Below are 13,904 nucleotides of genomic sequence, written 5' to 3'. Positions count from 1 at the left end.
TGATCCAATCTGCTGCTCTGTGCCTCTTTACTGATGAGTTCAGCTCATTTACATTTAGGGTAATTATTGACACGTGAGGATTTCCTGTAGCCATTTTATATTTTGTTTTCTGGTAGCTCTGTGTCTTGTTTGGTTCTTCTCTTTTTTGTTTCTGTCAGTTGTTTTTGTTTGGAGGTATTCCATGCTTCTTTCCTGTTTCTTTCTTTTGAAGCTGTGTGTTTCAGTAGCTTTTTTTTCATGGTGGTTACCATTAGGTTAAGAAAAATATATTCATATGTACAACTGTCCTTTGTCATATGAGTGTATCTGCACGCCATCTTCCTTTTCTACTGCAGATCTTTATCTTCTTCCATTTTATATGATTGTTGTCATAGATTATCCTTGTTTTTATGGTGACCTTGTCAAAGATCTTACTTACAGTTTTGATTTGTTATGTTCTTTGTATCTTGTTGAATAACTCTCTCGAATACATTCTGCCATGGGGGTTTTCTGGTGAGAAATGTTCTCAGTTTCCTTATGTCTGTAAAATTTTTTATTTCTCCTTTATCTTTTAAAGATAACTTTGATGGATGTAATATTCTCGGCTTGTAATCCCTCTCTTTCAGTGCTTTGAGTGTTTGGGTCCACTCTCTTCTGGCTTATAGAGTTTCTGCTGAGAAGTCTGATGATAACCTAATGGACTTTTCTTTATATAAATATGTTATGGTCTTCTTTTCTCTAGCTGCCTTCAGAATTCTTTCTTTGTCATTGATTTTTGACCATTTTTTTTTACAATGCCTTAGAGTAGGTATGTTTGGGGTGTGGTAACTTGACATTTGTCTGCTTTTTGATTTAAGGATGTAACTCTTTCCATAGGCTTGTAAAGTTCTCATTAATTATTTGTTTTAATAGGCTCATCACTCCCTTCTCTCTCTTCTTCTTCTTCTAATATACCCATTATTCTTATATTCTGGAGTCAGACAGTTCTTGTAGAGCCTTCTCAGTTTTTTTAATTCATGGGTCTCCTCTTCTTTCTGTAGCATCTCTAGTTGCCTATCTTTGATTTCACTCATTCTTTTCTTTATCTGGCTTGTTCTACTAGCTAAACTTGCTACTTTGTATTCAATTCACATAATGAGTTCTTCATCTCGGTTTTTAAATTTTCAATCTCCTTGGTGAGGTGTTTATTTTATTAATTTGTTTTCTGAGCTTATTAAGTTGCCTATGGTTTGTTCTCACATATCACTGAATATCTTAAGAACTTCAAGTTTGAATTCTCTATCATTAAATCCAAAGTTTCTATGTGATTCAGATTTTTTTCTGGAAGTTTTTCATTTTCTTTTGAAATATGTCTCTGTCTTGTGTAGCCATGGTATTTGATTTTTTCTTCCTTGATGACATTTGAGAGTGGTATTGTTAAGAACACTAACAAAAAATACAAGTAAAAAAATAGAAAAAATTTTAAAAATACAATAAAAATTTTAAAAATTATGACAAGTAACAAAGAAAAAACACAAGAAAGAAGATTGAAAGCAAAGAAAAGAAAACAAAGACAAATACAAAAAAATAAGTAAAAATAGAAAAGCTAAAAAAATGAAATTCAAAAATGATAAAGAGAAAAAGGAATAAGAAGGAAAAAGAGGAAAAAAGGAATAACTAATTTTAGTTTTGAGAGGTTTCTTCCAGTAGCTATTGCTATATTAAGATTTTAAGTTCTGTGAAGTTCCTGGGCTGTCCACAGAGATGTTGCTGTCACAATGATGTAGGTAGAGCTGTAGTCCCATTAGTGAGTGAAGCATGTTCTTAGGGTTTTCTGACTCTAACAATGGTGATCCCAAGTTTCCAGGTTCTCCTTCCCAGGTCTCAACAGAACTGAGAATTGGACAAAGAACACCTCTGTTCTTGAGGGGAGATACTGGCTCTGAAGAGCAGGCTGTGGGGTTTGTCTCCACCATTCTCCATACCATGAAGTAAGGGAGGCAGGGTCTGGGAGGCTAGAGTGGCTTCACTTTATCTTTTTTTGTGTCTTCCAAGTGTGGTCTGCAGGAAGATTGTGAGAACACTGGCCATGACACCACACTCAGGCCACTTTGGTTTATTTCCTTCTCTGCCTCTGTCTTACCACTCCTCCCAGCAGATCTCAGTCACTCTGAGTTTCCCTCTCTGCATCTTTCAAAAAAATCCAGAGACCCTAAACTTCCCTCCTCCCTGTAGTCCAGAGGAGAAAAAAAAAAACAGTCACTCTAGGTTTGTCTCCTCTCCTCTTCAAAGTTCACTGTGAATGTGTTTTATCTTCTGTCTCCCTTTTCATCTCATCCTGCCTTTAATCAATTCAGTGCATATATCATTCAGGTATGCCTGCAAGCCCAGCTGGAGTTCTTTTGCTGTGTTATAGCTGTTCAATTTGTTAAAATTTTAAGGGGAGAGATCAGGAGTATCTCTCACATCGCCATTACTCTGACATCGTCTCTATTTTGCATTTTAATTACTAGTTCAACAGTCTTCTATAATATATTATAAGTTCCTTGGGGATAAATGTCATTATTAGTTATATAACCAACCTTAACACAAGAATTAACACATTTTATAGTCAGTAATTTTTTTTTTCATATTTTTCTGAAGTTGGAAACGGGGAGGCAGTCAGACAGACTCCTGCATGCGCCCGACTGGGATCCACCAGGGGCCGATGCTCTGCCAATCTGGGGTGTTGCTCTGTTACAACCAGAGCCATTCTAGTGCCTGAGGCAGAGGCCATAGAGCCATCCTCAGCACCCAGGCCAACTTTGCTCCAATGGAGCCTTGGCTGTGGGAGGGGAAGAGAGAGACAGAGAGGAAGGAGAGGGGGAGGGGTGGAGAAGCTGATGGGCACTTCTGTGTGGAATCGAACCCGGGACTCCTGCACGCCAGGCCCATGCTCTACCACTGAGCCAACTGGCCAGGGTTATGGTCAGTAAATTTTGCTGCATGAGTAAATTAATACAAGTGGTTTTTATTCCAGATGAACTATTTATATCTGATTGACTCTCTATCATCTATTTTGCAACACCTACACCAGAGGTCGAGAACCTTTTTGGCTGAGAGAGCCATGAATGCCAGATATTTTAAAATGTAATTCTTTGAGAGCCATACAATATGTTTAACATTAAATACAAGTAAATGTGTGCGTTTTATGTAAGACCAACCGTTTTAAAGTACAATAAGTCTCTGAATTATTTTTAATAACATTCTTATGTTGTGGCTCACCAATGATGAATAAAGTACTTCTTACCATCCATTAATGCAACTTCTGGTGCTGCATGGTTTTGCTGATGGCTTTGTAGTCTGGTTGATATGTGGTGAGGTTAAGCTTCATGCAGGTACTGAGACTTCCATCTGTTAAATGTGATCGTAGGTTGGTCTTAACATTCTTTAGATGTGAGAAAGACTGATCACATGCATACATAGAGCCAAACATTGTCATTATTGCAATACTCACATGCTGCAGTGTGTGGTAACGAGAAGTGTGTTCCAAGTTCTGACAATCAGCTGGTCTGCGAGTTGAAGTTTTTTCATTTCTCCCCACTTGTCTTTGCTCACCAACTCTGCTTGCTGTCGTGCAAGTCTTTTCAAATGTTCATTCAGTGACTTGAGTTTACTCACCCACATGTCTGAGGCCTTCAGGTCAGCAGCTTGTAGCTCAAAATCTCTGACAGAGACACCGGGGATGTAACTCAGGTCGGTGCTGTCCACTGCACACTTGTGTGGATGGGTGATGAACTTAAAAAGACGAGTGCGCTCATGAAATTCTCCAAAGCAAGCTTTGAATGACTGCAGGAGATTAAATGTGAAGCCCACAGCTGCTGGAGATCAAGATGTTGAGCAGGGTCACTTGCTGTGCATGCATCTTTGAACTCTCCCAGTTTTTCAAAGTGTAGTAAACGACCTGTTTCAATGTCAGCGATGAAGAGTTTCAGCTTGTTTTCAAATGCAAACACTGCTTGTTGAAGGTATAAGACTGTATTTCTAATGTCTCGCATTTTCACATTGAGCTGGTTAAGATGTACAGTCATGTCCACGAGATAGTAGAACTTCAGGAGCCACTCGGTGTTAGCTAACTCAGGATGCTTGACATTTTTTATTTCAAAAAAAGTCTGGATTTCATTCAGACAAGCCACAAAACAGCTAAGCACCTTCCCTCTTGATAACCAATGCACATTGCTGTGCAGAAGCAGACCAGAATAATTATTCCCAACTTCATCCAGCAGAATTTTAAACTGGCAATTATTTAAAGCTCAGGCAACAATAAAGTTGACCACCTGAATGACCAGCGACATCACCTCACCAAGCTGCTTGCCACACATCTGAGCACAAATTGCCTCCTGATATAAGATACAATGAAAACTTATGATGGATCTCTTTTCATGTTCACAAAGAAGTGCTACGAATCCTCTATTTTTCCCTACCATGCACAGAGCACCATCAGTACACACCAAAATAAGTTAATCATCATTAGATTTTTTTCTTTAGCAAACTCAGTGAAAGAGTTAAATAAATCCTCCCTTCTTGTTGTCTCTTTCATAGGCAAAAGAGCAAGACTTTCCTCACATAGTGTGTCACCGACAGCATACCTTGCAGTCACGCTAAACTGGGATAAATGGCTTATATCTGTTGACTCATCCAAAGTGAGAGAAAAGAATGGTGTTGCTTTTATGTCCTTCATTTGTATTGCCTCAATTTGATTTGCTATTATGATGGTACAATTGTGAACAGTTCTTGCTGACAGAGGCATGTCTTTTATTCATTTGATTATCTGTCTTTATCCAAAAAGTCGTCAAAAAGTTTATTGGCAACATCAATCATGAATGTTTTGGTATACTCCCACCTGTGAATGGTTTTCCGTTTCTCACAATTGCTAAAGCACTAGCAAAGCTAGCCTAATTCCAGTCACCTTGTTGGGTTCAAACATGGAGTTGCTGCTGACTAGCTTGCACTCTGCATAGTAGCTCATGACATGCTTTCTTCCTGCTCTCCCCCACTGGATATTTCGATGCAGTTGTAGTAAGGCATGTGTTGAAGTGCCGCTTTATATTTGACCATTTCATCGATGCAAATTTAGTATGGTGTGTGTTGAGGTGCTGCTTTATATTTCACCATTTCACTGATGCAATTTTATCATTGCATATTAGACACACTGCAGAACCTGCTCTCTTCACAAAGGCGAATTCCTCTGTCTATTCCTGCTGAAAAGTACGATATTCCTCTTTTTTTCTTTTAGCCATCTTCTTCGTCAAAAGGGTTTCTTCAATTAGTTAGCTGACTACTTGATTAAAAGGAGGGAAGTTTACTTCCTGACCTCACAACGACCCATGTACGTTACACATTATCCCATAAAAATTTGGTGTTGTCCCAGAGGACAGCTGTGATTGGCTCCAGCCATCCGCAACCATGAACATGAGCTGTAGGAAATGAATGGATTATAATACATGAGAATGTTTTATATTTTAAATATTTTTTTATTATTAAAGACTTGTCTGTGAGCCAGATGCAGCCATCGAAAGAGCCACATCTGGCTCGCAAGCCATAGATTCCTGACCACTGACCTATACCATGGCAACTTTTCTAAACCAGCTTACCTACGTCTTTAGTCTTAAGAACTTTGGAGAGTTGATCAATGACACATTCAAGGAAGGACTCAAAATAATCTGTGTAATTTACCCATTACCCAAAGTAACTGCTTCAGGAATGTTCATGTGACCTAATCAAAGCTAGTGAGAGTATGCAGCAATTCAAGAGAAGGGGAAGTTATTTCTTTGCAGAATTTATTGCAAGAGATCACTTCTGTCCTAATAAGCATAATTTTAAAAAAAATTAATGCAGCCTCAAGAGTTTTTCATGACCATCTTGTGATGAAACCAGTAGAACATTCTCGAGAATGAGAAGAAGAAAGCAAAGTAAGGAAATGGGAAGAGAAACTATATCTTGCTCACATTATTTGCACCTGAGTTCCTAAGATATTTAGTTTGAAGAGTCAGCATTATTTTTAATATAGTTTGAATTAAGTTTTAATATAGTTTGAATTGTTTTCTTAATTCAATATAGTTTGAATTAAGTTTTCTATTCCTGTAACACAGTTTTTTTCTCTTACATGACTCATATATTTAATCCAAATCTTATTTTACTTCGATTTCCCATTTGATTGAAAATTTTATCACCTGTTTCAGATTTTTTATAGTGGCATAAAGCATAGGTTTTGGATTCAGATAAACAGACATTTTAATTTGTTTCACCTTTTATTTTCTGTGGATGCTTGGTAAGTCATTTTACTAGTCTAGGCCTTAACTATGTCTGCCTGGGAAGTTGTTGAAGGATTTAAGAAGATAAAGATATTTAAAATTTCTTACTTTGCAATTATGACTTAGAAGTTTACAAGACAATCTAAATTTTTGTTTCTCTCTTTGTAGTTATTTTCACTAACTTCATTTACCTCAAGGGATGATATATCTCACATTTTGACATCAATACCCTCTTCATTTTATATTCACTGACTACCATATAAGAAAACTGACATGCCTGACCATGTCAGCACAGTGGATAGAGCATCAGATTGGGATGCAGAGGACCCAGGTTCAAAATCCGAGGTCACTGGCCTGAGCATGGGCTTATCTGGTTTGAGCACAACTCACCATCTTGAACCAAAAGTCATTGGCTTGAACAAGGGGTCATTTGGTCTGCTGTAGCCCCCCGCCCATTAAGGTACATATGAGATAGCAATCAATGAACAACTAAGGTGCTGAAACAAAGAATTGATGCTTCTCATCTCTCTCCTTTCCTGTCTGTCTGTCCCTATATGTCCTACTCTCTAGCTCTCTGTCTTTGTCACAAAAAAAGGAAAACCCTGATCTCATTATTATTATTAGAAATAGCTCCATCCTCTTATGTCATCCTTTCTCTTATTTCAACATCTTTGCCTCTCTTCTCACTTTTTAACACCATAGTTCTGCTTTCTTTGTAAATGACAGGTTATCAACTTTCCCAAGTCCAAGTCCACATTCTATATTCATTCTTTTGATCACGTGTCTCTGTTTAGTTTCATTTGCTTTTATTAAACAACCAGTGAATGCCATCTCTAGAGAGAGACATCTGATTAAGACATAGTTCCTGCCCTCAGGAAATAGACAGATGGCTGATTCTAAATTAGATATATTTATTGACAGCAGAAAACTATGAGAGACAGAGGAAATAAAGAACAGAAGGAAGGAGGGAGAGAAGGAGAGAGGTGGAGGGCAAAAGAGATACAGAGAGAGATGCATGGGTGATATAGGTCCACCCTAAAAGAGAAACTAGTGTAGAAGCAGACAAATTGGGGAGCAATTGTAATAATATCCTAGGGGAGAGATGATGATGATTAACTCAAAGTGATGCTAGTGGAAGTGAAAAATTGACTGATTATGAGCATAATTTGAAATTTGGGCCAGAAAATTATTCTAGTACTAGTATACTGCATGAGGAATGTGAGAAAAGAGAGGAATCAAAAATAGTGTCCAGCTTCTGAAGAAGGGAAATTTCAAGAACATAATTGTCATTAAGTGTAGTGGGTAAGACTGGAACAGTAGCTCAGTGGAGATAACCAAAATGCAGTAAATACACACACACATCCATATACACAGAGACAGACACGCATATATGGATAGATAGACATAGATTATATATAAACATACATACATACATACATGCATATGTACATATGCACATACTTAGAGTATATAATGAAGATATACATTTGGGAACTGTATTCATGGGGATGGTACTCATACCTTTTGTGACTATGTAAGGTTATCAAAGGGCCAAGTGCAGTCAGAAAACAAAAGCAGTTTACATGTATAGTTTGAGATCTGGACTCCAATTTAAAAAAATTGGGAACATAAATACATATGTGGAAAAAATAACTGATTACATGCACCAAAATTGTAACAATGATTAACAAGGGAAAGTTCTATTTTTTTCTCTTCATTTGCTAAATTTTTTGTTAGTGAAAAAGTATTCTTGTATATTAAATGCTGTTAAAATAAAAACTCCTTAATCATACATAAGTTCTGTGCGGAAGAAGACAAACAGTTAATTATTGAATCTTAAGTTTTATATCTTAAAAGCAAGAGCTTTTAAGTAATTGCAGACCCTAAGTTGTTTTGTGAGGCAGATGGTTCCCAGACTCTCCAGCCCTTTTTTCTCAGCAGACTGCTGCCCCAGACCTCTGCTTCAGCCCAATTTCTGAGGCTCAGTTGGGAAATACTTGTGGTATTACCTAAATAGATCCAGCCTCAAATCCTAAGGCCTTGTTATCTATCACCCTGACAAAATATCTGTGCTTCTTCCTTACATTGAGAGCTAACCTCCACATTTTGCTCTGGTGAATAACTAAACTTCTGCCTTATTATTTATTTCACTGACCTCCTTTCCCTCATCACTTGTTTTTAGGATGCACCTCCAGGATGTTTTATTACCAAAATAAAACAAGTAGTCTTACTATGCAGAGAAGCAATTGTTTTCTTTAAACTAATGGACTACACTCCTTAAATACTTACTACTTTATTTTAATGAAACAATACTTGCCTTTGTAATTTTCCTGAAATCATATGCTGAGTATTGAGATAAAAATCACAAAGGTCAAAGTTACAGGTATAGAAACAAAGGTAGCATTTGAATTATCAATTTATTTATAGTAATATTAAAATTTTTTTAAAAGTTTCTCTTTCTACATTTTATAAGAAACAGTCTAAAAGTTATCAAATGTTATTATTCACAGTAAAAATATTTAATAAATACATTTATTTCAAAAATATACAAACCATGTTTTTACATAAAACCAGAATTATCATTATTATATTTAATAACACATTCTTGAGGTCACCTATGTTCCCCAGGAACAGACATTTTTTAAATCTTATTTATAGTGCAACAGCATATGGAGGCCACTTAAATTTGAAGAACATGTATTTTAGCAATTATACTTTGGAATATGTGTCCTGGAACATAAATTCTTAAATGTTAGTAGGTGGTTTTCTGCTTAGTTTGATGCTCATGTTTTATCAAAATTATTAACTTTATTCAGATCCTTCTAATTTTAAGGCATGGCATATAGAGTTAAAATGATAGAGTTCTTTCTGCATATTGCTTATAATCCAAAACATAAAATAAATTATATTAATTACATTGAATCAAATGCTGTATAATAGGTGATTAACAAAAAACTTTCTAATAAAATGTTTTTTATTTTTATGGTTTTCTAATTCCACACTGAGTTGACAGTTGAGCACCTTATTCTTCCATTTCAATTTCTCAAGTTATGGCCCTTCTGATAGGAGCAAAGTGGAGGGTGAGGTAACAAATACGTAACACTAGATCACTGCTACTGACACATTTTACCTCCACAAGATTGTAGGTACTTGATGAAACATCAGTTACTCTGAACCATTATGACTGGCTATCGTAAAAAGAGTTGACTTAAAAAGAAATCTTTAATAGCTGTGACTATCTTATAAAAATCAACATCATGGATTTATTTGATGTTGACACTTAATGATCAATGTCACCCTTTTAAATTGAATTTTTAAAATAAAATTTAAAAATAAAATAAAGAAAAGAAATAAATAAGCAACATGGGTGATTTCAATGAAAAATAATGACTTTCAAAGGAAGATGACAAACCCATCTGGAGGAAATGGTTCGAAGCAGAGAGAAAAACTACAGGAAATGTGATGAGGCTGAAGTTTGCATGAAGTGTGTGAAGAACCACAAGGTGAATACTGTGGCTCGAGCAGTCAGCAACAACAATATAGCAGAGATGTACCTGCAGGTGGGCACTTTGACCATGGAGAAAGTCTGAATTTACATTGAGTGGGTAAAGAAACTATAAGAACTTTGAGTAGGAACATTACAGTTTAAAAAATAATTTGACCCATTTTTTTAAACTTTTAAAGGATCACTCTGGTTGACATGTTTAGAAAAGATTAAATGAGAACAGTACAGAAAGCCAGTGGAAAGACAACTGCAACGATGGGGGAAGAGGGATGATAGTAGTAGCTGTTACAGAGGAGGTGAGAGCCGTTATTTTCTGAATACATTGTAAATACATTTTGACTAAATTTGATATTGATTAAATCTGGAGATTAAGATAAACCTAAGAAGAAAAAATCATTTCAAGATTTTCTGTCTGAACAACAGAAATATATAGTAGCCATTACATGAGGCTAGGAAGACTCTGTGGGGGTCTTGATTTGAGTGTGGTAAATGGTTAAACTCTGTCCCCTTTTAACTTAAGGTGCCTATTAAATATTCAAGCGCAAAGCTTAGAGAGATACATGCAAAAGCTATTTTAACCAGTGTTAGAGGATAGAGTAACTCTATTGGTTAAGTTTAAGTGTCAAAGTGACTGGGCTAAGGAATGCCTAGATAGCTGTTAAACATTACTTCTGAGTGCTTCTGTAAAAATGTTTCTGGAAAAGATTAGCATGTGAATCAGTAGACTGAGTTAAAAGATCCACCTCACCAATGGCATAGAAATCATCTGATCTTTTGAGGATCCAAATAGAAGAGAAAGGTGAAAGAGAAGCAAATTCTTTCCCTTTCTTCTCAAGTTGGGACATCAAAGCTTCTGTCTTTGGACATCAGAGCCCCTGGTTCTCAGGCCCTTGTACATATTTTTATATATATAAATTCTTGTATTTATTCTGACACATTTATCTTAGCTCTGTTTCAGTGGAGAGCACTGGCTAATATGATACTAAAGCCATGAAATTAAATGAATTTAACAGAGAAGAAAATGCAGGTAGAGAAATTGATCCCTGAGGAGTGACAATGTTAAGAGGTCAGGTTGATAAGGTAACAGCCAAAAGTCACTTGAAAATAAGTGACCAGAGAGATAAGTAGAAAACCAGAAAATTTTGGTGTCATTATCATTATTACTATGTGCACCATCACCATTAATCAAATATATAGGTGTTATTCATGAATTATTCCAACTCATTACCTTAAATACTACTATAGCCCTATTGTAGTTAAATAATTTTCCCATGGTCAACACTGATAAAGAAAAAGAAAAATTTGAACACAGGTCATATGACTCTAGAGTACGGGTTCTTTAACACTGCGAGTGGCAATTGAAACAGGTAAAAAAGGTTAAAAGAGAATGAGAGTAATAACAGAAAAACATTCATTATACATTTTGCTATTTACAAAACTATGTACCCAAACATCATGATCAGTCACTGTAACAACTTACAAGGATTGTTTATTTGCATGTGCACTTTTTCAACAGTATTCCATGTGTGTGTATGCATGCTGACCTGAGAAGAGGAAATAGCCATGTCCTTACCTCAAACCAAAAATTCTGGGTACCATATTGAAGATGTGATGCAGAGGCCTTGTTCAAAGATTGCCAATATGCAAATAAAGAAACTGAGATCAGACTGTTGCCCTAAGGCATTCACCAATGAGGCCTTGAGTAAATCACCTGGCCTTGCTGGAACACTTTGGTGAACCTTTAAATAAAAGTTATACCAGAAAGATTTGTTTTAAAATTCAGTCTATAATTCCTATCTACTCCAAACAATGTCTATGCATTTTAAGCACTGAAAATTTTCATTATGTGTATTAAAGTGTTTGTTAAGTCTATAATGAAAAGTTTCCTATGTGTTAATTTCTTCAAGGTTGCATATAAAATTACTAGTCCCATGTACAAAGTGATATATAATTTTTTTTTTGTATTTTTCTGAAGCTGGAAACAGGGAGCAGTCAGACAGACTCCCGCATGTGCCCGACTGGGATCCACCCGGCACACCCACCAGGGGACGATGTTCTGCCCATCCAGGGCGTAGCTCTGTCACAACCAGAGCCACTCTAGCGCCTGAGACAGAGGCCAAGGAGCCATCCCCAGCGCCCGGGCCATCTTTTGCTCCAATGGAGCCTCAGCTGTGGGAGGGGAAGAGAGAGACAGAGAGGAAGGAGAGGAGGAGAGGTGCAGAAGCAGATGGGTGCCTCTCTGTGTGCCCTGGCCAGGAATCGAACCGGGGACTTCCGCACGCCAGGCTGATGCTCTGCCACTGAGCCAACCACCCAGGGCCGATATATAATTTTTAAACTACCATATAGAAAGAGTATAATATAATCTGTTAAAATATTATTAAAATATGCAAGGTTTAAAAATATACCTCTAAGGATAACATCAGTGAAGTTTTATTTGACTCCATAGTCTTCACAAAGCATCAAATATTTTAACTTTATTATGCTAACTAATGCCTGATAATGCTATCACTATCTCATTATCATTAAAACCTCTGAAATAGAATGAGGAATACATATTTTGGATAAAGATAAAAATCAAAAGAATGTTTTTTCATTATTGAATAATATTTAGAAAGATTTTTTCTTTTTTTATTAATTTTAATGAGGTGACATTAATCAATCAGGATACATAGGTTTAAAGAAAACATCTCCAGGTTATTTTGACATTAGATTATGTTGCATACCCATCACCCAAAGTTATATAGTCTTCCATCACCTTCTATCTGGTTTTCTATGTGCCCCTCCTCTCTCCAAACCACCTCCCTTGACCTCTCCATCCCTAGTAACCACCACACTCTTGTCCATGTCACTGAGTCTTATTTTGATGTCCCACCTATGCATGGAATCATATAGTTCTTAGCTTTTTCTGATTTACTTATTTCACTCAGTATAATGTTATCAAGGTCTATCCATGTTGTAGTAAATGATCTGATGTCATCATTTCTTATGGCTGAGTAGTATTTCATAGTATATATGTACCACATCCTCTTTATCCAGTCATCTATTGAAGAGCTTTTTGGTTGTTTCCATGTCTTGGTCATTGTGAACAATGCTGCAATGAACATGGGACTGCATGTGTCTTTCAATATCAGTATTTTTGAGTTATGGGTGTATATTCCTAGTAGAGGGATTGATGGGTCATAAGATAGTTCTACTTTTAAATTTTGAGGAACCACCATACTTTCTTCCATAATGGTTGTACTACTTTACATTCCCATCAACAGTGGATGAGGGTTCCTTTTTCTCCACAGCCTCTCCAACACTTGTTATTATTACCTGTTTTGTTGATAATAGCTAATCTAACAGGTGTGAGATGGTATCTCATTGTAGTTTTGATTTGCATTTCTCTAATAGTTAATGAAGATAAACATCTTTTCATATATCTGTTGGACATTTGTATTTCTTCCTGGGAGAAGTGTCTGTTTGTGTCCCCTTCCCATTTTTTTATTGAACTGTTTGCTTTTTTGTTGTTGAGTTTTATGAGTTCTTTGTATATTTTGTATATTAGGGCCTTATCTGAGCTGTTCTTTGAAAATATCATCTCCCATTTGGTTGGCTGTCTGTTTATTTTGTTCTCAGTTTCTCTTGCTGTACAAAAGCTTCTTAGTCTGATGTAGTCCCATTCATTTATCTTTGCCTTCACTTCCTTTGCCTTTGGAGTCAAATTCATAAAGTGCTCTTTGTATCCAAGGTCCATGAGTTTAGTACCTATGTTTTCTTCTATATACTTTATTGTTTCAGGTCTTATAGTTAGGTCTTTGATCCATTTTGAATTAATTTTAGTACAAGGGGACAAACTGTAGTCAAGTTTCATTCTTTTGCATGTGGTTTTTTAGTTTTCCCAGCACCATTTGTTGAAGAGGCATTCTTTTCTCTATTGTGTGTTGTTGGCCCCTTTATCAAAAATTATTTGACCATATTATATACATGTGGTTTTATTTCTAGGCTTTCTATTCTGTTCCATTGGTCTGAGTGTCTATTTTTCTGCCAATACCATGCTGTTTTGATTGTCGTGGCTCTATAATATAATTTGAAGTCAGGTATTGTAATGCTCCCAGCTATGCTCTTTTTCCTTAGGATTGCTCTGGCTATTCAGATTCTTTATA

The sequence above is a fragment of the Saccopteryx bilineata genome, chromosome 1 (assembly GCF_036850765.1).
Source record: "Saccopteryx bilineata isolate mSacBil1 chromosome 1, mSacBil1_pri_phased_curated, whole genome shotgun sequence".
NCBI lineage: Eukaryota > Metazoa > Chordata > Mammalia > Chiroptera > Emballonuridae > Saccopteryx > Saccopteryx bilineata.
The sequence above is the reverse complement of the archived record's forward strand: the minus strand, read 5'-3'. Positions refer to the sequence as shown.